Source organism: Heptranchias perlo, unplaced genomic scaffold (assembly GCF_035084215.1).
Source record: "Heptranchias perlo isolate sHepPer1 unplaced genomic scaffold, sHepPer1.hap1 HAP1_SCAFFOLD_55, whole genome shotgun sequence".
NCBI classification, from domain to species: Eukaryota; Metazoa; Chordata; class Chondrichthyes; order Hexanchiformes; family Hexanchidae; genus Heptranchias; species Heptranchias perlo.
The window spans coordinates 2056117-2077103 of NW_027139570.1; the positions used below are offsets into that span (position 1 = coordinate 2056117).

Genomic DNA, 20987 nt, shown 5'->3' on the forward strand with positions numbered 1-20987 from the left:
TAAAGTAGGGTGCACTCTTTCATTCTCCCTCTCCCCCTCCCCCACCCATCACTGATGAAAGTAAGGGGCTCTCTCTCATTCTCCCTCTCCCCCTCCCCACACCCATCACTGATTAAAGTCAGGGGCTCTCTCTCATTCTCCCTCCCCCCCACCCATCACTGATTAAAGTCAGGGGCTCTCTCTCATTCTCCCTCTCTCCCCTCCCCTACCCATTACTGATTTAAGTAAGGGGCTCTCTCTCATTCTCCCTCTCCCCCGACCCATCACTGATTGAAATAAGGGGTTCTCTCTCATTCTTCCTCTCACCCCGCCCCCGACCCATCACTGATTAAAGTCAGGGGCTCTCTCTCATTCTCCCTCTCCCCCCTCCCCTCACACCCCACCCATCACTGATTAAAGTCAGGGGCTCTCTCTCATTCTCCCTCTCCCCCCTCCCCCACCTATCGCTGATTAAAGTAATGGGCTCTCTCTCATTCTTCCTCTGACCCCTCCCTCCACCCATCACTGATGAAAGGAAGGTGCTCTCTCTCATTCTTCCTCTCACCCCTCCACCGACCCATCACTGATGAAAGTAAGGGGCTCTCTCTCATTCTCCCTCTCCCCCCTCCCCCCACCCATCACTGATTAAAGTAAGGGGCTCTCTCTCATTCTCCCTCTCCCCCCTCCCCCCACCCATCACTGATTAAAGTCAGGGGCTCTCTCTCATTCTCCCTCTCCCACTCCCCCCACACATCACTGATTGAAGTAAGGGGCTCTCTCTCATTCTCCCACTCCCCCCACCCATCACTGATTAAAGTAGGGTGCACTCTTTCATTCTCCCTCTCCCCCTCCCCCACCCATCACTGATGAAAGTAAGGGGCTCTCTCTCATTCTCCCTCTCCCCCTCCCCACACCCATCACTGATTAAAGTCAGGGGCTCTCTCTCATTCTCCCTCCCCCCCACCCATCACTGATTAAAGTCAGGGGCTCTCTCTCATTCTCCCTCTCTCCCCTCCCCCACCCATTACTGATTTAAGTAAGGGGCTCTCTCTCATTCTCCCTCTCCCCCGACCCATCACTGATTGTATTAAGGGGCTCTCTCTCATTCTTCCTCTCACCCCGCCCCCGACCCATCACTGATTAAAGTCAGGGGCTCTCTCTCATTCTCTCTCTCCCCCTCCCCCCACCCATTACTGATTTAAGTTCGGGGCTCTCTCTCATTCTCCCTCCCCACTCCCCCCACGCATCACTGATTAAAGTAAGGGGCTCTTTCTCATTCTCCCTCTCCCCCTCCCCATCACTGATTAAAGTAAGGGGCTCTCTCTCATTCTTCCTCTCCCCCCTCCCCCAACCCATCACTGAATAAAGTAAGGGGCTCTCTCTCATTCTTCCTCTCCCCCCTCCCCCGACCCATCACTGAATAAAGTTAGAGTCTCTCTCTCATTCTCCCTCTCCCACTCCCCCCACACATCACTGATTAAAGTAAGGGACTCTCTCTCATTCTCCCTCTCCCCCCACCCATCACTGATTAAAGTCAGGGGCTTTCTCTCATTCTCCCTCTCCCTCTCCCCCTCCCCCCCCCCACCCATCACTGATTAAAGTAGGGGGCACTCTGTCATTCTCCCTCTCCCCCTCCCACCACCCATCACAAATTAAAGTTAGGGGCTCTCTCTCATTCTCCCTCTCCCTCTCCGCCTTCCCCTCCCACCACCCTTCACTGATTAAAGTAAGGTGCTCTCTCATTCTCCCTCTCCCTCTCCCCCCACCCATCACTGATTAAAGTAAGGGGTTCTCTCTCATTCTCCCTCTCCCTCTCCCCCCACCCATCACTGATTAAAGTGAGGGGCTCTCTCTCATTCTCCCTCTCCACTCTCCCCCCACCCATCACTGATGAAAGTCAGGGGCTCTCTCTCATTCTCCCTCTCCCCCTCCCCCCGCCAATCACTGATTAAAGTTCAGGGCTCGCTCTCATACTCCCTCTGCCACCTCCCCCACCCATCACTGATGAAAGTAAGGGTCTCTCTCTCTCATTTTCCCTCTGCAACTCCCCCCACACATCACTGATTAAAGTAAGGGGCTCTCTCTCATTCTCCCTCTCCACTCTCCCCCCATCCATCACTGATTAAAGTGAGGGGCTCTCTCTCATTCTCCCTCTCCCCCCTCGACTCAACCATTCCTGATGAAAGTAAGGGGCAACCTCTCATTCTCCCTCTAACCCCCGCCCATCAATGATTAAATTAAGGGGCTCTCTCTCATTCTCCCTCTCCCTCTCCCCCCACCCATCACTGACGAAAGTAAGGGGCTCTCTCTCATTCTCCCTCTCCCTCTCCCCCCACCCATCACTGATGAAAGTAAGGGGCTCTCTCTCATTCTCCCTCTCCCCTCTCCCCCCACCCATCACTGATTAAAGTGAGGGGCTCTCTCTCATTCTCCCTCTCCCCCCACTCATCACTGATGAAAGTAAGGGGCTCTGTCTCATTCTCCCTCTCCCCCTACCGATCACTGATTAATTTCAGGGGCTCTCTCTCATTCTCCCTCTGCCCCCTCCCCCCGCCCATCACTGATTGAAGTAAGGGGCTCTCTCTCCCCTCTCCCCCCGCCCATCACTGATTGAAGTGAGGGGCTCTCTGTCATTCTCCCTCTCCCTCCGCCCATCGCTGATTAAAGTAAGGGGCTCCCTCTCATTCTCCCTCTCCCACTCCGACGGCCCATCACTGATTAAAGTAGGGGGCTCTCTCTCATTCTCCCTCTCCCCCCTCCACTCACCCATTCCTGATTAAAGTAAGGGGCTCTCTCTCATTCTCCCTCCAACCCCCGCCCATCAATGATTAAAGTTAGGGGCTCCCTCTCATTCTCCCTCTAACCCCCGCCCATCACTGATTAAATTAAGGGGCACTCTCTCATTCTCCCTCTCCCTCTCCCCCCACCCATCACTGATTAAATTAAGGGGCACTCTCTCATTCTCCCTCTCCCTCTCCCCCCACCCATCACTGACGAAAGTAAGGGGCTCTCTCTCAATCTCCCTCTCCCTCTACCCCCACCCATCACTGATTAAAGTAAGGGGCTCTCTCCCTCATTCTCCCTCTACCTCTCCCCCCACCCATCACTGATTAAAGTAAGAGGCTCTCTCTCATTCTCCCTCTCCCCTACCCCCACCCATCACTGATTAAAGTAAGGGGCTCTCTCTCATTCTCCCTCTCCCCCTCCACCCACCCATCACTGATTAAAGTAAGGGGCTTTCTCTCATTCTCCCTCTACCCCCTCCCGCTCCCCCCTCCCCCCTCCCCCCGCCCATCACTGATTAAATAAGGGGCTTTCTCTCATTCTCCCTCTACCCCCTCCCCCTCCCCCCTCCCCCCTCCCATCATTGATTAAAGTAAGGGGCTCTCTCTCATTCTCCCTCTCCCTCTCCCCCCGCCAATCAATGATTAAAGTAAGGGGCTCTCTCTCATTCTCCCTCTCCCCCTCCCTCCACCCAACACTGATTAAAGTAAGGGGCTCTCTCTCATTCTCCCTCTCCCCCTCCCCCATCACTGATTAAAGGAAGGGGCTCTCTCTCATTCTCCCTCATAACTCACCCCACCCATCACTGATTAAAGGAAGGGGCTCTCTCTCATTCATTCTCCCCCCTCCCCCCACCCATCACTGATTAAAGTCAGGGGCTCTCTCTCATTCTCACTCTCCCCCTCCCCCCACCCATCACTGATTAAAGTAAGGGGCTCTCTCCCATTCTCCCTCTCACCCCTCCCCCATCACTGATTAAAGTTGAGGGCTCTCTCTCATTCTCCCTCTCCCCCCTCCGCCACCCATCACTTATTAAAGTAAGTGGCTCTCTCTCATTCTCCCTCTCACCCCTCCCCCATCACTGATTAAAGAGAGGGGCTCTCTCTCATTCTCCCTCTCCCCCTCCCCCCGCCAATCACTGAGAAAGTTAAGGGCTCGCTCTCATACTCCCTCTGCCCCCTCCCCCACCCATCACTGATGAAAGTAAGGGGCTCTCTCTCATTCTCCATCCACAACTCCCCCCACACATCACTGATTAAAGTAAGGGGCTCTCTCTCATTCTCCCTCTCCCCCCTCGACTCAACCATTCCTGATGAAAGTAAGGGGCAACCTCTCATTCTCCCTCTTACCCCCGCCCATCAATGATTAAATTAAGTGACACTCTCTCATTCTCCCCCTCCCCCCACCCATCACTGATTAAAGTAAGGGGCTCTCTCTCATTCTCCCTCTCCCTCTCCCCCCACCCATCACTGATGAAAGTAAGGGGCTCTCTCTCATTCTCCCTCTCCCCTCTCCAACCACCCATCACTGATTAAAGTGAGGGGCTCTCTCTCATTATCCCTCTCCCCCCTCACCCCACCCATCACTGATTAAAGTAAGGGGCTCTCTCTCATTCTCCCTCTCTCCCCACCCCAGCCAACACTGAAAAAAGTAAGGGGCTCTCTCTCATTCTCCCTCTCCCCCCACCCATCACTGATGAAAGTAAGGGGCTCTGTCTCATTCTCCCTCTCCCCCTACCGATCACTGATTAATTTCAGGGGCTCTCTCTCATTCTCCCTCTCCCCCCTCCCCCCGCCCATCTCTGATTGAAGTAAGGGGCTCCCTCTCCCCTCTCCCCCCGCCCATCACTGATTGAAGTGAGGGGCTCTCTGTCATCCTCCCTCTCCCTCCGCCCATCGCTGATTAAAGTAAGGGGCTCCCTCTCATTCTCCCTCTCCCCCTCCCCACACCCATCACTGATTGAAGTCAGGGTCTCTCTCTCATTCTCCCTCTCCCCCTCCCCCCACCCATCACTGATTAAAGTAAGGGGCTCTCTCTCATTCTCCCTCTCCCCCCTCCACTCACCCATTCCTGATTAAAGTAAGGGGCTCTCTCTCATTCTCCCTCTCCCCCCTCCACTCACCCATTCCTGATTAAAGTAAGGGGCTCTCTCTCATTCTCCCTCCAACCCCCGCCCATCAATGATTAAATTAAGGGGCTCCCTCTCATTCTCCCTCTAACCCCCGCCCATCACTGATTGAAGTCAGGGTCTCTCTCTCATTCTCCCTCTCCCTCTCCCCCCACCCATCACTGACGAAAGTAAGGGGCTCTCTCTCAATCTCCCTCTCCCTCTACCCCCACCCATCACTGATTAAAGTAAGGGGCTCTCTCCCTCATTCTCCCTCTAACTCTCCCCCCACCCATCACTGATTAAAGTAAGAGGCTCTCTCTCATTCTCCCTCTCCCCTACCCCCACCCATCACTGATTAAAGTAAGGGGCTCTCTCTCATTCTCCCTCTCCCCCTCCACCCACCCATCACTGATTAAAGTAAGGGGCTTTCTCTCATTCTCCCTCTACCCCCTCCCCCTCCCCCCGCCCATCACTGATTAAATAAGGGGCTCTCTCTCATTCTCGCTCTCCACCCTCCCACCACCCATCACTGATTAAAGTAAGGGGCTCTCTCTCATTCTCCCTCTCCCTCTCCCCCCACCCATCACTGATTAAAGTAAGGGGCTCTCTCTCATTCTCCCTCTCCCCCCACCCATCACTGATTAAAGTAAGGGGCTCTCTCTCATTCTCGCTCTCCCCCTCCCCCCACCCATCAGTGATTAAAGTAAGGGGCTTTCTCTCATTCTCCCTCTCCCCCCTCCCATCATTGATTAAAGTAAGGGGCTCTCTCTCATTCTCCCTCTCCCTCTCCCCCCGCCAATCAATGATTAAAGTTAGGGGCTCTCTCTCATTCTCCCTCTCCCCCTCCCTCCACCCATCACTGATTAAAGGAAGGGGCTCTCTCTCATTCAATCTCCCCCCTCCCCCCACCCATCACTGATTAAAGTCAGGGGCTCTCTCTCATTCTCCCTCTCCCCCTCCCGACTCCCATCACTGATTAAAGTAAGGGGCTCTCTCCCATTCTCCCTCTCACCACTCCCCCATCACTGATTAAAGTTGAGGGCTCTCTCTCATTCTCCCTCTCCCCCCTCCCCCACACATCACTTATTAAAGTTAGTGGCTCTCTCTCATTCTCCCTCTCACCCCTCCCCCATCACTGATTAAAGTGAGGGGCTCTCTCTCATTCTCCCTCTCCCCCTCCCCCCGCCAATCACTGATGAAAGTTCAGGGCTCGCTCTCATACTCCCTCTGCCCCCTCCCCCACCCATCACTGATGAAAGTAAGGGTCTCTCTCTCATTCTCCATCCACAACTCCCCCCACACATCACTGATTAAAGTAAGGGGCTCTCTCTCATTCTCCCTCTCCACTCTCCCCCCACCCATCACTGATTAAAGTGAGGGGCTCCCTCTCATTCTCCCTCTCACCCTCCCCCCACCCATCACTGATTAAAGTAAGGGGCTCTCTCGCATTCTCCCACTCCCTCTCCCCCCACCCATCACTGATTAAGGGAAGGGGCTCTCTCTCATTCTCCCTCTCACCCTTCCCCCATCACTGATTAAAGTGAGGGGCTCTCTCTCATTCTCCCTCTCCCTCTCCACCCACCCATCACTGATTAAATTAAGGGGCTCGCTCTCATTCTCCCTCTCCCCCCACCCATCACTGATTAAAGGAAGGTGCTCTCGCTCATTGTCCTCCCGCTCCCTCTCCCCCCAACCATCACTGATTAAAGTAAGGGGCTCTCTCGCATTCTCCCTCTCCCTCTCCCCCCATCCATCACTGATTAAGGTAAGGGGCTCTCTCATTCTCCCTCTCCCCCTCCCCCCAAACATCACTGATTAAAGTGAGGGGCTCTCTCTCATTCGCCCTCTACCCCTCACTCCACCGAACACTGATTAAAGTAAGGGGCTCTCACTCATTCTCCCTCTCCCTCTCCCTCCACCCATCACTGATTAAAGTAAGGGGCTCTCACTCATTCTCCCTCTCCCTCCACCCATCACTGATTAAAGTAATGGTGTCTCTCTCATTCTCCCTCTCCCCCTCCCCCCGCCCATCACTGATTCAAGTCAGTGGCTCTCTCTCATTCTCCCGCTCCCCCCTCCATCACTGATTAAAGTAAGGGGCTCTCTCTCATTCTCCCTCTCCCCCTCCCCCCACCCATCACTGATTAATGTCAGGGGCTCTCTCATTCTCCCTCTAACCCCTCCCCCACTCATCAATGATTGAAGTGAGTGGCTCTCTCCCATTCTCCCTCCCCCCTCCCGCCACCCATCACTGATTGAAGTAAGTGGCTCTCTCTCATTCTCCCCCTCCCCCCACCCATCACTGATTAATGTCAGGGGCTCTCTCTCATTCTCCAACTCCCCCCATAGATTTTGTCCCTATTGGATCAAACCCGATTGACAAGTCCGTCCCCCTGTCATCCCCAACTGACTCCTCCCCCGGGGCCCTTCCGGGGCAGGGTCTGCGCACTGCACACTCGGGACAAATGAACGCCTCCCCCACAGGCACCGCCCTCTCTCATTTGATTGACCGACCACAGAAAGGGTCACGTGTCTCCAGATTTTTAAACCCTTTCGGCCGTTTCACCGACTCAGCGCGGGCCCGGATGCAGCGCGCTTGTGTGATGTCAGCAATCCGGCGGGGTCGCGACCTGACTGATGGAAGAATCCAGGGGACTGGAGACGATCAACTGGTCCCTATCCTCCGCCATCATCTCAATCCACCGCCATCATCTCAATCCACCGCCATCCTCCCCCTGGAGAGGATCAACCGGTCCCTATCCACCGCCATCATCTCAATCCACTGCCATCCTCCCCCTGGAGAAGATCAACCGGTCCCCATCCACCGCCATCATCTCAATCCACCGCCATCCTGCCCCTGGAGAAGATCAACCGGTCCCCATCCACAGCCATCATCTCAGTCCACCGCCATCCTCCCCCTGGAGAAGATCAACCGGTCGCCATCCACCGCCATCATCTCAATCCACCGCCATCCTCCCCCTGGAGAGGATCAACCGGTCCCCATTCACCGCCATCATCTCAATCCACCGCCATCCTCCCCCTGGAGACGATCAACCGGTCCCCATCCACCGCCATCATCTCAATCCACCGCCATCCTCCCCCTGGAGAGGATCAACCGGTACCCATCCACCGCCATCATCTCAATCCACCGCCATTCTCCCCCTGGAGAAGATCAACCGGTCCCCATCCACCGCTATCATCTCAATCCACCGCCATCATCTCAATCCACCGCCATCCTCCCCCTGGCGGGAGTGTGAATCAGACGGTTAATCAGACTCATCCATCCCTTTCTCACCTCCAGACTCCACTATTCCAATACTCTCCTGCCCGTCCTCCCATCTTCCACCCTCCATAAACATCCTAAACTCTGCTGCCCATGTCAGAACTCGCACAAAGTCCCGTTCACCCATCACCCGCTTTGCTCACTGACCTACATTGGCTCACGGTCTGGGAACGCCTCCATTTTAAAATTCTCATCCTGGTTTTGAAATCCGTGCACGACCCTCCCCCCTCCCCATCTCTGTAACCTCCTCCAGCCCTACAACCCTCCGCGATCTATGCGCTCCTACAAATCTCGCCTCTTGCCGATCCCCCCATTTCCATTGCTTCACCACTGGCGGCCGTGCCTTCAGCTGCCTGGACCCCAAGCTCTGGAATTTCCTCGCTAAACCTCTGCGCCTCTCTCTCCTCCTTCAAGACGCTCCTTAAAATCTACCTCATTGATTGATCGAGCTCTCGACGGGCTCTAACCAGAGCTATGGAAAGATGTAACATAACTTCCTCCACTTCATATTCCAGCCCTTGAGATAAAGGCCAACATTACATTAGTCTTTTTGATCACTTCGTGGACCTGCCCACTGGGTTTTAGAGATTTGTGTACTTGGACCCCTAAATTTCTCTGCTCATCCACAGTTCCCACACTCTTCCCATTCAGAAAATATTCCGATTTGTCTTTTTCTGATCCAAAGTGGATGACCTCACACTTGCCCACATTAAACACCATCTCCCACAGTTTTCCTCACTCACTTAGTCTGTCTGTGTCCCTGGTTTCCAGTTTCCCCAATAGAGTCAGATTCTGTTTTCAGTACAAAGTAACAGGGAATCAAATCTACCCTTTTATTAGGTGTGTTGAGGTGATAGGAAGTTGAAGTACAGATCGGTTACGATTTAATAGAATGGCGGGAAAGGATCGAGGGGATGAATGGCCTCCTCCTTTTCCTGTGTAACAACCTCGAGGAGCTGAACGGACTCCCCCTGTTCCGGTGTAACCGGCTCGAGGGGTTGAATGGCCTCCTCCTGTTCCAGTATAACAGGCTCGAGGGGCTGAATGGCCTCCTCCTGTTCCTGTGTAACAGGCTCGAGGGGCCGGATGGCCTCCTCCTGTTCCTGTGTAACAGGCTCGAGGGGCTGAACGGCCTCCTCCTGTTCCTATATAATGTCATTGGGTTTGGAGTGAAACACACGGGTAATGATACAGTATCAAACACTTTGGGGAAGGCACTGGGTCACCACACAATGGCAGGGTACCGTGTAAGAGACACAGTGAGAAAGGATGTGTGCGTATATCAGTGAGTGAGAGTGAGAGAGAGGATGCCTCTCTCTATCAGTGAATGAGTGAGTGTGAGCGAGGGTGCCTCTGTATATCAGTGAATGAGTGAGTGTGTGTGAGAGAGAGGATGCCTCTGTATATCAGTGAGTGACTCGGAGTGAGTGTGTGAGAGAGGATGCCTCTGTATATCAGTGAGTGACTCTGAGTGAACGTGTGTGAGAGAGACGATGCCTCTGTATATCAGTGAGTGACTCTGAGTGAACGTGTGTGAGAGAGAGGATGCCTCTGTATATCAGTGAGTGACTCTGAGTGAACGTGTGTGAGAGAGACGATGCCTCTGTATATCAGTGAGTGACTGAGTATCTGTGTGTATTTTGTGTGCAGGGGACAAGCGGCAGGATGATGAAACCCCACCTTGAACCATCAACAACTTCTAAAACCCGACACAGACTGGGACTGAACAAGTTAAATTCCCAGAAGACACGTGTCCATATCACTGGTTGGATCAGACACTGCAAGTGGCGTCTCGGGGCAAAGTATCAGAAACCTCTTCCTCATATCGACCCATTCAGCAGAGGGGGGCGATGCAACAGATCGACTTCACCCCCCAGTCTCCAGGTTACAAACCTCAGTCAGCAGAGGGGGGAGATGCAACAGATCTACTTTACCCCCCAGTCTCCAGGTTCAAGCCTCAGTCAGCAGAGGGGGGCGATGCAACAAATCTACTTTACCCCCCAGTCTCCAGGTTACAAACCGTTGTCAGCAGAGGGGGGCGATACAACAGATCTACTTTACCCCCCAGTCTCCAGGTTACAAACCTCAGTCAGCAGAGGAGGGCGATGCAGCAGATCTACTTTACCCCCCAGTCTCCAGGTTACAAACCTCAGTCAGCAGAGGGGGGCGATGCAACAGATCTACTTTACCCCCCAGTCTCCAGGTTACAAACCACAGTCAGCAGAGTGGGGCGATGAAACAGATCTACTTTACCCCCCAGTCTTCAAGTTACAATCCTCAGTCAGCAGAGGGGGGAGATGCAACAGATCTACTTTACCCCCCAGTCTCCAGGTTACTAACCTCAGTCAGCAGAGGGGGGCGATGCAACTGATCTACTTAAACTCCCAGTCTCCAGGTTACAAACCGCAGTCAGCAGAGGGGGGCGAAGCAACAGATCTACTTTACCCCCCCCCCCCATTCTCCAGGTTACAAACCGCTGTCAGCAGAGGAGGGCGATGCAACAGATCTACTTTATCCCCCAGTCTCCAGGTTCAAGCCTCAGTCAGCAGAGGGGGGCGATGCAGCAAATCTACTTTACCCCCCAATCTCCAGGTTACAAGCCTCAGTCAGCAGAGGGGGGCGATGCAACAGAACTACTTTACCCCCCAGTCTCCAGGTTACAAACCACAGTCAGCAGAGTGGGGCGATGAAACAGATCTACTTTACCCCCCAGTCTCCAAGTTACAAACCTCAGTCAGCAGAGGGGGGAGATGCAACAGATCTACTTTACAGCCCCAGTCACCAGGTTACAAACCTCAGTCAGCAGAGATGGGCGATGCAACAGATCTACTTTACCCCCCAGTCTCCAGGTTACAAACCTCAGTCAGCAGAGGGGGGCGATGCAACAGATCTACTTTACCCCCCAGTCTCCAGGTTACAAACCTCAGTCAGCAGAGGGGGGCGATGCAGCAAATCTACTTTACCCCCCAATCTCCAGGTTACAAGCCTCAGTCAGCAGAGGGGGGCGATGCAACAGATCTACTTTACCCCCCAGTCTCCAGGTTACAAACCACAGTCAGCAGAGTGGGGCGATGAAACAGATCTATTTACCCCCCAGTCTCCAAGTTACAAACCTCAGTCAGCAGAGGGGGGAGATGCAACAGATCTACTTTACCCCCCATTCTCCAGGTTACAAACCGCTGTCAGCAGAGGGGGGAGATGCAACAGATCTACTTTACCCCCCAGTCTCCAGGTTATAAGCCTCAGTCAGCAGAGGGGGGCGATGCAACAGAACTACTTTACCCCCCAGTCTCCAAGTTACAAACCTCAGTCAGCAGAGGGGGGAGATGCAACAGATCTACTTTACCCCCCAGTCACCAGGTTACAAACCTCAGTCAGCAGAGGTGGGCGATGCAACAGATCTACTTTACCCCCCAGTCTCCAGGATACAAACCGCAGCCAGATGAGGCGGGCGATGCAACAGATCTACTTTACCCCCCAGTCTCCAGGTTACAAACCGCTGTCAGCAGAGGGGGGAGATGCAACAGATCAACTTTACCCCCCAGTCTCCAGGTTACAAGCCTCAGTCAGCAGAGGGGGGCGATGCAGCAGATCGACTTTACCCCCCAATCTCCAGGTTACAAGCCTCAGTCAGCAGAGGGGGGCGATGCAACAGATCTACTTTACCCCCCAGTCTCCAGGTTACAAACCACAGTCAGCAGAGTGGGGCGATGAAACAGATCTACTTTACCCCCCAGTCTCCAGGTTCCAAACCTCAGTCAGCAGAGGGGGGCGATGCAACTGATTTACTTAAACTCCCAGTCTCCAGGTTACAAACCGCAGTCAGCAGAGGGGGGAGATGCAACAGATCTACTTTACCCCCCAGTCTCCACGTTACAAACCGCTGTCAGCAGAGGAGGGCGATGCAACAGATCTACTTTACCCCCCAGTCTCCAGGTTCAAGCCTCAGTCAGCAGAGGGGGGCGATGCAACAAATCTACTTTACCCCCCCAGTCTCCAGGTTACAAATCGCAGTCAGCAGAGGGGGGCGATGCAACAGATCTACTTTACCCCCCAGTCTCCAGGTAACAAACCTCAGTCAGCAGAGGGGGGCGATGCAGCAAATCTACTTTACCCCCCAATCTCCAGGTTACTAACCTCAGTCAGCAGAGGGGGGCGATGCAACTGATCTACTTAAACTCCCAGTCTCCAGGTTACAAACCGCAGTCAGCAGAGGGGGGCGAAGCAACAGATCTACTTTACCCCCCCCCCCCATTCTCCAGGTTACAAACCGCTGTCAGCAGAGGAGGGCGATGCAACAGATCTACTTTATCCCCCAGTCTCCAGGTTCAAGCCTCAGTCAGCAGAGGGGGGCGATGCAACAAATCTACTTTACCCCCCAGTCGCCAGGTTACAAACCTCAGTCAGCAGAGGGGGGCGATGCAGCAAATCTACTTTACCCCCCAATCTCCAGGTTACAAGCCTCAGTCAGCAGAGGGGGGCGATGCAACAGAACTACTTTACCCCCCAGTCTCCAGGTTACAAACCACAGTCAGCAGAGTGGGGCGATGAAACAGATCTACTTTACCCCCCAGTCTCCAAGTTACAAACCTCAGTCAGCAGAGGGGGGAGATGCAACAGATCTACTTTACAGCCCCAGTCACCAGGTTACAAACCTCAGTCAGCAGAGATGGGCGATGCAACAGATCTACTTTACCCCCCAGTCTCCAGGTTACAAACCTCAGTCAGCAGAGGGGGGCGATGCAACAGATCTACTTTACCCCCCAGTCTCCAGGTTACAAACCTCAGTCAGCAGAGGGGGGCGATGCAGCAAATCTACTTTACCCCCCAATCTCCAGGTTACAAGCCTCAGTCAGCAGAGGGGGGCGATGCAACAGATCTACTTTACCCCCCAGTCTCCAGGTTACAAACCACAGTCAGCAGAGTGGGGCGATGAAACAGATCTATTTACCCCCCAGTCTCCAAGTTACAAACCTCAGTCAGCAGAGGGGGGAGATGCAACAGATCTACTTTACCCCCCATTCTCCAGGTTACAAACCGCTGTCAGCAGAGGGGGGAGATGCAACAGATCTACTTTACCCCCCAGTCTCCAGGTTATAAGCCTCAGTCAGCAGAGGGGGGCGATGCAACAGAACTACTTTACCCCCCAGTCTCCAAGTTACAAACCTCAGTCAGCAGAGGGGGGAGATGCAACAGATCTACTTTACCCCCCAGTCACCAGGTTACAAACCTCAGTCAGCAGAGGTGGGCGATGCAACAGATCTACTTTACCCCCCAGTCTCCAGGATACAAACCGCAGCCAGATGAGGCGGGCGATGCAACAGATCTACTTTACCCCCCAGTCTCCAGGTTACAAACCGCTGTCAGCAGAGGGGGGAGATGCAACAGATCAACTTTACCCCCCAGTCTCCAGGTTACAAACCTCAGTCAGCAGAGGGGGGCGATGCAGCAGATCGACTTTACCCCCCAATCTCCAGGTTACAAGCCTCAGTCAGCAGAGGGGGGCGATGCAACAGATCTACTTTACCCCCCAGTCTCCAGGTTACAAACCACAGTCAGCAGAGTGGGGCGATGAAACAGATCTACTTTACCCCCCAGTCTCCAGGTTCCAAACCTCAGTCAGCAGAGGGGGGCGATGCAACTGATTTACTTAAACTCCCAGTCTCCAGGTTACAAACCGCAGTCAGCAGAGGGGGGAGATGCAACAGATCTACTTTACCCCCCAGTCTCCACGTTACAAACCGCTGTCAGCAGAGGAGGGCGATGCAACAGATCTACTTTACCCCCCAGTCTCCAGGTTCAAGCCTTAGTCAGCAGAGGGGGGCGATGCAACAAATCTACTTTACCCCCCCAGTCTCCAGGTTACAAATCGCAGTCAGCAGAGGGGGGCGATGCAACAGATCTACTTTACCCCCCAGTCTCCAGGTAACAAACCTCAGTCAGCAGAGGGGGGCGATGCAGCAAATCTACTTTACCCCCCAATCTCCAGGTTACAAGCCTCAGTCAGCAGAGGGGGGCGATGCAACAGATCTACTTTACCCCCCAGTCTCCAGGTTACAAACCGCTGTCAGCAGAGTGGGGCGATGCAACAGATCTACTTTACCCCCCAGTCACCAGGTTACAAACCTCAGTCAGCAGAGGTGGGCGATGCAACAGATCTACTTTACCCCCCATTCTCCAGGTTACAAACCGCTGTCAGCAGAGGGGGGAGATGCAACAGATCTACTTTACCCCCCAGTCTCCAGGTTACAAGCCTCAGTAAGCCTGGGGGGGCGATGCAACAGATCTACTTTACCCCCCAGTCTCCAGGTTACAAACCACAGTCAGCAGAGTGGGGCGATGAAACAGATCTACTTTACCCCCCAGTCTCCAAGTTACAAACCTCAGTCAGCAGAGGGGGGAGATGCAACAGATCTACTTTACCCCCCAGTCACCAGGTTACAAACCTCAGTCAGCAGAGGTGGGCGATGCAACAGATCTACTTTACCCCCCAGTCTCCAGGTTACAAGCCTCAGTCAGCAGAGGGGGGCGATGCAACAGATCTACTTTACCCCCCAGTCTCCAGGTTTCAAACCGCAGTCAGCAGAGTGGGGCGATGAAACAGATCTACTTTACCCCCCATTCTCCAGGTTACAAACCGCTGTCAGCAGAGGGGGGAGATGCAACAGATCTACTTTACCCCCCAGTCTCCAGGTTACAAGCATCAGTCAGCAGAGGGGGGCGATGCAACAGATCTACTTTACCCCCCCCCAGTCTCCAGGTTACAAGCCTCAGTCAGCAGAGGGGGGCGATGCAACAGATCTACTTTACCCCCCAGTCTCCAGGTTACAAACCGCAGTCAGCAGAGGCGGGCGATGCAACAGATCTACTTTACCCCCCAGTCTCCAGGTTACAAACCGCAGTCAGCAGAGGGGGGCGATGCAACAGATCTACTTTACCCCCCAGTCTCCAGGATACAAACCGCAGTCAGCAGAGGCGGGGCGATGCAACAGATCTCCTTTACCGCCCAGTCTCCAGGTTACAAACCTCAGTCAGCAGAGGGGGGCGATGCAACAGATCTACTTTACCCCAGTCTCCAGGTTACAAACCTGAGTCAGCAGAGGGGGGCGATGCAACAGATCTACTTTACACCCATTCTCCAGTTTACAAACCTCAGTCAGCAGAGGGGGGCGATGCAGCAGATCTACTTTACCCCCCACTCTCCAGTTTAAAACCTCAGTCAGCAGATGGGGGCGATGCAACTGATCTACTTTACACCCATTCTCCAGTTTATAAACCTCTGTCAGCAGAGGTGGGCGATGCAACAGATCTACTTTACCCCCCAGTCTCCAGGTTTCAAACCGCAGTCAGCAGAGGGGGGCGATGCAGCAGATCTACTTTACCCCCCATTCTCCAGGTTACAAACCGCTGTCAGCAGAGTGGGGAGATGCAACAGATCTACTTTACCCCCCAGTCTCCAGGTTACAAGCCTCAGTCAGCAGAGGGGGGCGATGCAACAGATCTACTTTAACCCCCAGTCTCCAGGTTACAAACCTCAGTCAGCAGAGGGGGGCGATGCAACAGATCTACTTTACCCCCCCAGTCTCCAGGTTACAAACCTGAGTCAGCAGAGGGGGGCGATGCAACAGATCTACTTTACACCCATTCTCCAGTTTACAAACCTCAGTCAGCAGAGGGGGGCGATGCAGCAGATCTACTTTACCCCCCACTCTCCAGTTTAAAACCTCAGTCAGCAGATGGGGGCGATGCAACTGATCTACTTTACACCCATTCTCCAGTTTATAAACCTCTGTCAGCAGAGGTGGGCGATGCAACAGATCTACTTTACCCCCCAGTCTCCAGGTTTCAAACCGCAGTCAGCAGAGGGGGGCGATGCAGCAGATCTACTTTACCCCCCATTCTCCAGGTTACAAACCGCTGTCAGCAGAGTGGGGAGATGCAACAGATCTACTTTACCCCCCAGTCTCCAGGTTACAAGCCTCAGTCAGCAGAGGGGGGCGATGCAACAGATCTACTTTACCCCCCAGTCTCCAGGTTACAAACCTCAGTCAGCAGAGGGGGGCGATGCAACAGATCTACTTTACCCCCCCAGTCTCCAGGTTACAAACCTCAGTCAGTTGAGTGGGGCGATGCAACAGATCTACTTTACCCCCCAGTCTCCAGGTTACAAACCGCAGTCAGCAGAGGGGGGCGATGCAACAGATCTACTTTACCCCCCAGTCTCCAGGATACGAACCGCAGTCAGCAGAGGCGGGCGATGCAACAGATCTACTTTACCCCCCAGTCTCCAGGTTACAAACCGCAGTCAGCAGAGGGGGGCGATGCAACAGATCTACTTTACCCCCCAGTCTCCAGGATACAAACCGCAGTCAGCAGAGGGGGGCGATGCAACAGATCTCCTTTACCGCCCAGTCTCCAGGTTACAAACCTCAGTCAGCAGAGGGGGGCGATGCAACAGATCTACTTTACCCCAGTCTCCAGGTTACAAACCTGAGTCAGCAGAGGGGGGCGATGCAACAGATCTACTTTACACCCATTCTCCAGTTTACAAACCTCAGTCAGCAGAGGGGGGCGATGCAGCAGATCTACTTTACCCCCCACTCTCCAGTTTACAAACCTCAGTCAGCAGAGGGGGGCGATGCAACTGATCTACTTTACACCCATTCTCCAGTTTACAAACCGTTGTCAGCAGAGACGGGCAATGCAACAGATCTCGTTTCCGTTCCTTGAGCTCGCTGGCAACTTACAGCTGCCAAATGGAAAAAAAGTGTTTTGAACTTTGTGTCGCTGCAATTATGCTTGTTTTTCAAAAACATATTTTCACCCCGCCATTTCTTAACAACGGTATTATTTATGATCGCTTTGTAATATGAAAGTTGCATGACACGCCAGACTTGTACATTAATCTCAAGGGCCTGTCTCTCAATGATATTTTGAAAACACGGTCCTCTATTTATACCTGTTAAGTTAGATTAAACATAATTATAAATCGATAAACGGATGGTTAGAAAAAGGCTTTTAAGATTAATATGTGTCGATAACCAGGGGACACAGATTTAAGATAATTGACAAAAGAAGCAGGCGGGGGGAGATGAAGAGATTTGCATTTTGATGTGGCCAGATATTATGATCTGGACTGGACTACCTGAACGGGTGGTGGAAGCAGATTCAATAGTAACTTGAAAAAGGAATTGGATAGAATAACGGAATGATTACAGCATCGAAGGAGACCATTCAGGCCATCGAGCCTGTGCCGGCTCTTAGTCAGAGCATTACATTTAATCCCATTCCCCCGCTCTTTCCACGTAGACCTGCAAATATTTTTCCCTTGCACAATTTATCCAATTCGCTTTTGAATCTGCTTCCACCATCCTGTCAGGCAGCGCATTCCAGATCATTAAACTCACTGCATTTGGTTATTTCGCCAAGCAACTTAAATGTGTGTCATCTGGTTCGTGACCCTTCCGCCAATGGGAACAGTTTCTCTTTATTTACTTAATCTAAATCGCCATGATTTTGAACACTTCTATCGAATCAAAGAGCACGGAAATGAATCTGGATTGTATCGGGACAAACATCGCTCTCAGTTTATTAAAAAGAACCCTCGGCAGAGGCTGGATCAGGTGATCACCCAGCACATTATTCTGACAACACACAAAATAATCAATTGGAAGAATTTTTACAATCCATTAAATAAGATTTGCGTATCATTTTATCACCAGTTTATATTTCAATGATAATCATTTAATTCAACTGCAAGTGTGAAATCCAGAAATAGATTTACTGATGGGAAATAATATTAAGCAAAACCCAGTATCCAGTTCAGAATTGTAAGATGGTTGATTTTGATGGATATGAAATATATTTGAATTCAGTAACACTGTCTGGCATTACATTAAAACACAGTATAATATCGATATTATGGAGACAAGAAAGGTGGGTTCTTTCCAAGTTGGTGCTGGGGGCGGGGAGACACTTTAAACCTGATGGGCTCCGCATCAGACTGGAGTCATCTCTTCGATCAAACCCCTTCACTCTAAAACACACACAAGATTCATTTGTGACTGTGTGATTTGAGACAGAAACTGATCTCACTTCACATTTCATTGCACTGCCTAATGCTGGATAATTGTACTCGGTGATTAGACTCTCCCAGTCTCATTCTCGCCATTTCCCCCTTTACCTTGTAACCTTTGTGGACTGTCTACAGGACCAGTGTTCATTTGAGGAAATGACACTTTCTCTTACCTTTCTCCCCAGTCGATCTGCGGAAGCTCTTTGAATCGGAAGGGTTCTCTCTGGTTGCTGCTCTCACAATCCTGTGCTGATTCACCTGCTGTTGTTCCTCAGTCTACAATCCCTGTTTACTTCCAGCTGTGGACTTTTCTCAATCACTTCGTCATTCACCGGCAGATCTAATAATGGCAGGGCAGAAAATGAGACCAATCGTGACGGTGTGAAGGAGAATCTAATCTGCACTTTCCCTCGCTGCAGAAATGAATGCCGCTCATTGAGTCCGCCACTTCCATTGGTTCAAAACAAATGATTGATAACCCCACCGCCAATCAGTGCCTGGTCCCACACACAGCCCCACGCCCGCTTGTTATGAACCAATAGAATAGAACCTCCCTTCCGATCAGCACTGTGGGAGAACCTTCACCACACAGACTGCAGCGGTTGAAGAAGGCGGCTCACCACCACCTTCTCAAGGGCAATTAGGGCTGGGCAATAAATGCTGGCCTCGCCAGCGATGCCCACATCCCATGAACGAATAAAAAAATAATAGAACGGGCGGAAGTCACTCGCCTATGCGAATCTCTGTAGGAGTTTTTTGAGGATGTCACGAGCAGGGTAGATAAAGGGGAACTAGCGGATGTTGCTTATTTCGATTTTCAAAAGGCAGTCAATAAATTGCCACACAATAGTTTGTTACACAAGAGAAGGGCTCATTGGGTTGGGCTAATATTGAGGATTGAGAATTGGTTCACGAACAGAAAACAGAGAGTCGGGATAAACGAGTCATTTTCAGGTTGGCAGGCTGTAACCAGTGGAGTGCCACAAGGATCAGTGCTGGGGCCTCAGCTATTTACAATCTATATTAATGACTTAGATGAAGGCACCGAGTGCTGTGTATCCAAGTTTGCTGACGATACAAAGCTAGGTGGGAAAGTAAGCAATGAGGATGACACAAAGAGTCTGCAAAGTGATATAGACAGCTTCAGTGAGTGGGCAAAAATATGGCAGATAGAGTATAATGTGGGGAAATGTGAGGTTATTCACTTTTGTCCGAAGCAAAGAAAAACAGAATATTTTTTAAATGGTGAGAAACTGTTACATTTTAGCGTTCAGAGGTGTCCTCGTACAAGAAACAAAGAAAGTTAACATGCAGGTACAGCAAACAATCATGAAGGCAAATAGCATTTTGGCCTTTATTGCAAGGGGGTTGGAGTTCAAGAGTAAGGAATTCTTCCGAGAATTGTATCGGGCTTTGATGAGACCTCACCTGGAGTACTGTGTACACTTTTGGTCTCTTTATCTATGGAAGGATATACTTGTCTTACAGGCAGTGCAAGATGGGTTCACTGGATTGATTCCTGGGATGAGAGGGTTGTCCTATGAGGAGAGATTGAGTAGAATGGGCCGATACTCTCTGGAGTTTAGAAGAATGAGAGGTGATATTATTGAATCATATAAGATTCTGAGGGGTTTTGACAGGGTCGATGCTGAGAGGTTGTTTCCCCTGGCTGGATAGTCTAGAACAAGGGGGCATAGTCTCAGGATACGGGGTCAGACTTTTAGGAATAAGATGAGGAGAAATTTCTTCATTCATAGGGTTGTGAACCTTTGGATTTCTTTTTCCCCGGGGGGCTGTGGATGGTCAATCGTTGAGTATATTCAAGGCTGAGATTGAGAGATTTTTGGACTGTAATTGACTCAAGGGATATGGGGATCAGACGGGAAAGTGGAGTTGAGGTTGAAGATCAGCCATGATCTTATTGAATGGCGGAGCAGGATCGAGGGGCCGGATGGCCCAGCCCTGCTCCTATTTTGTATGTTCTTATGAGGTGACCCAGGGGATGGACGGGGCGGTGATACCAGGCAGTGAGACCGGGCGGAGAGTGCGGGAGTGCAGCTCCTCACTGACTGAAGCCCGGGGTTCAGGGAGGGGGAGATTTATCTGAGCCACAAGAACACTCCCTGGAGCTGCCACACGTTCCCGGGCCCAGAGAGAGGGACAACACAGTCACTCACATGACCCTCCGTGCACCCTCATTCACGTGCCTCTCCCTCCACAGTCACCCACATCCCTATCCCTCCACCGTCTCTCACATCCTCCACCCTCCACCCTCACACACATCCCCCTCCCTCCACACTCACACACACCACCTCCCTCCACCCTCACACACATCCCCTCCCTCCACCCTCGCACACATCCCCGCCCTGCACCCTCACCCTGAACCACATCCCCATCCCTCCACCCTGTTTCACATCTCCTCCCTCCACTCTCACTCACCTCACCCTCCCACAACACTCATTCACATCCCACTCCTTCCACACTCACTCACATCCACTTCCATCCACCCTCACACACATCCCCCTCACTCCACCCTCAAGCACATGCCCCTCTCTCCACTCTTACTCAGATCACCCTCCCTCAACACGCATTCATATCCCTATCCCTAGATCCTCTTTCACATCCCCCTCACCCCACTCTCACTCACATCCAGTTCCGTCCAGCCTCACTCACATACGACTCCCTCCACCCTCACACACATCCTGCTCCCTCCACCCTGACTCATAACACCCTCCCTCCACTCTCACTCACACATC

At 52.4% G+C, this 20987-nt stretch overlaps 1 protein-coding gene across 1 annotated transcript in view; it reads right to left on the reverse strand.

Moving 5' to 3' along the window:
- Positions 1-20987, reverse strand: part of LOC137315449 (NACHT, LRR and PYD domains-containing protein 3-like) — a 75587-nt gene that overhangs the window by 49639 nt on the left and 4961 nt on the right. The window contains exon 2 of the mRNA XM_067980129.1: positions 18405-18571. The gene's annotated coding sequence lies outside the window, so the exon portion shown is untranslated. The remainder of the gene's footprint in view (positions 1-18404; positions 18572-20987) is intronic.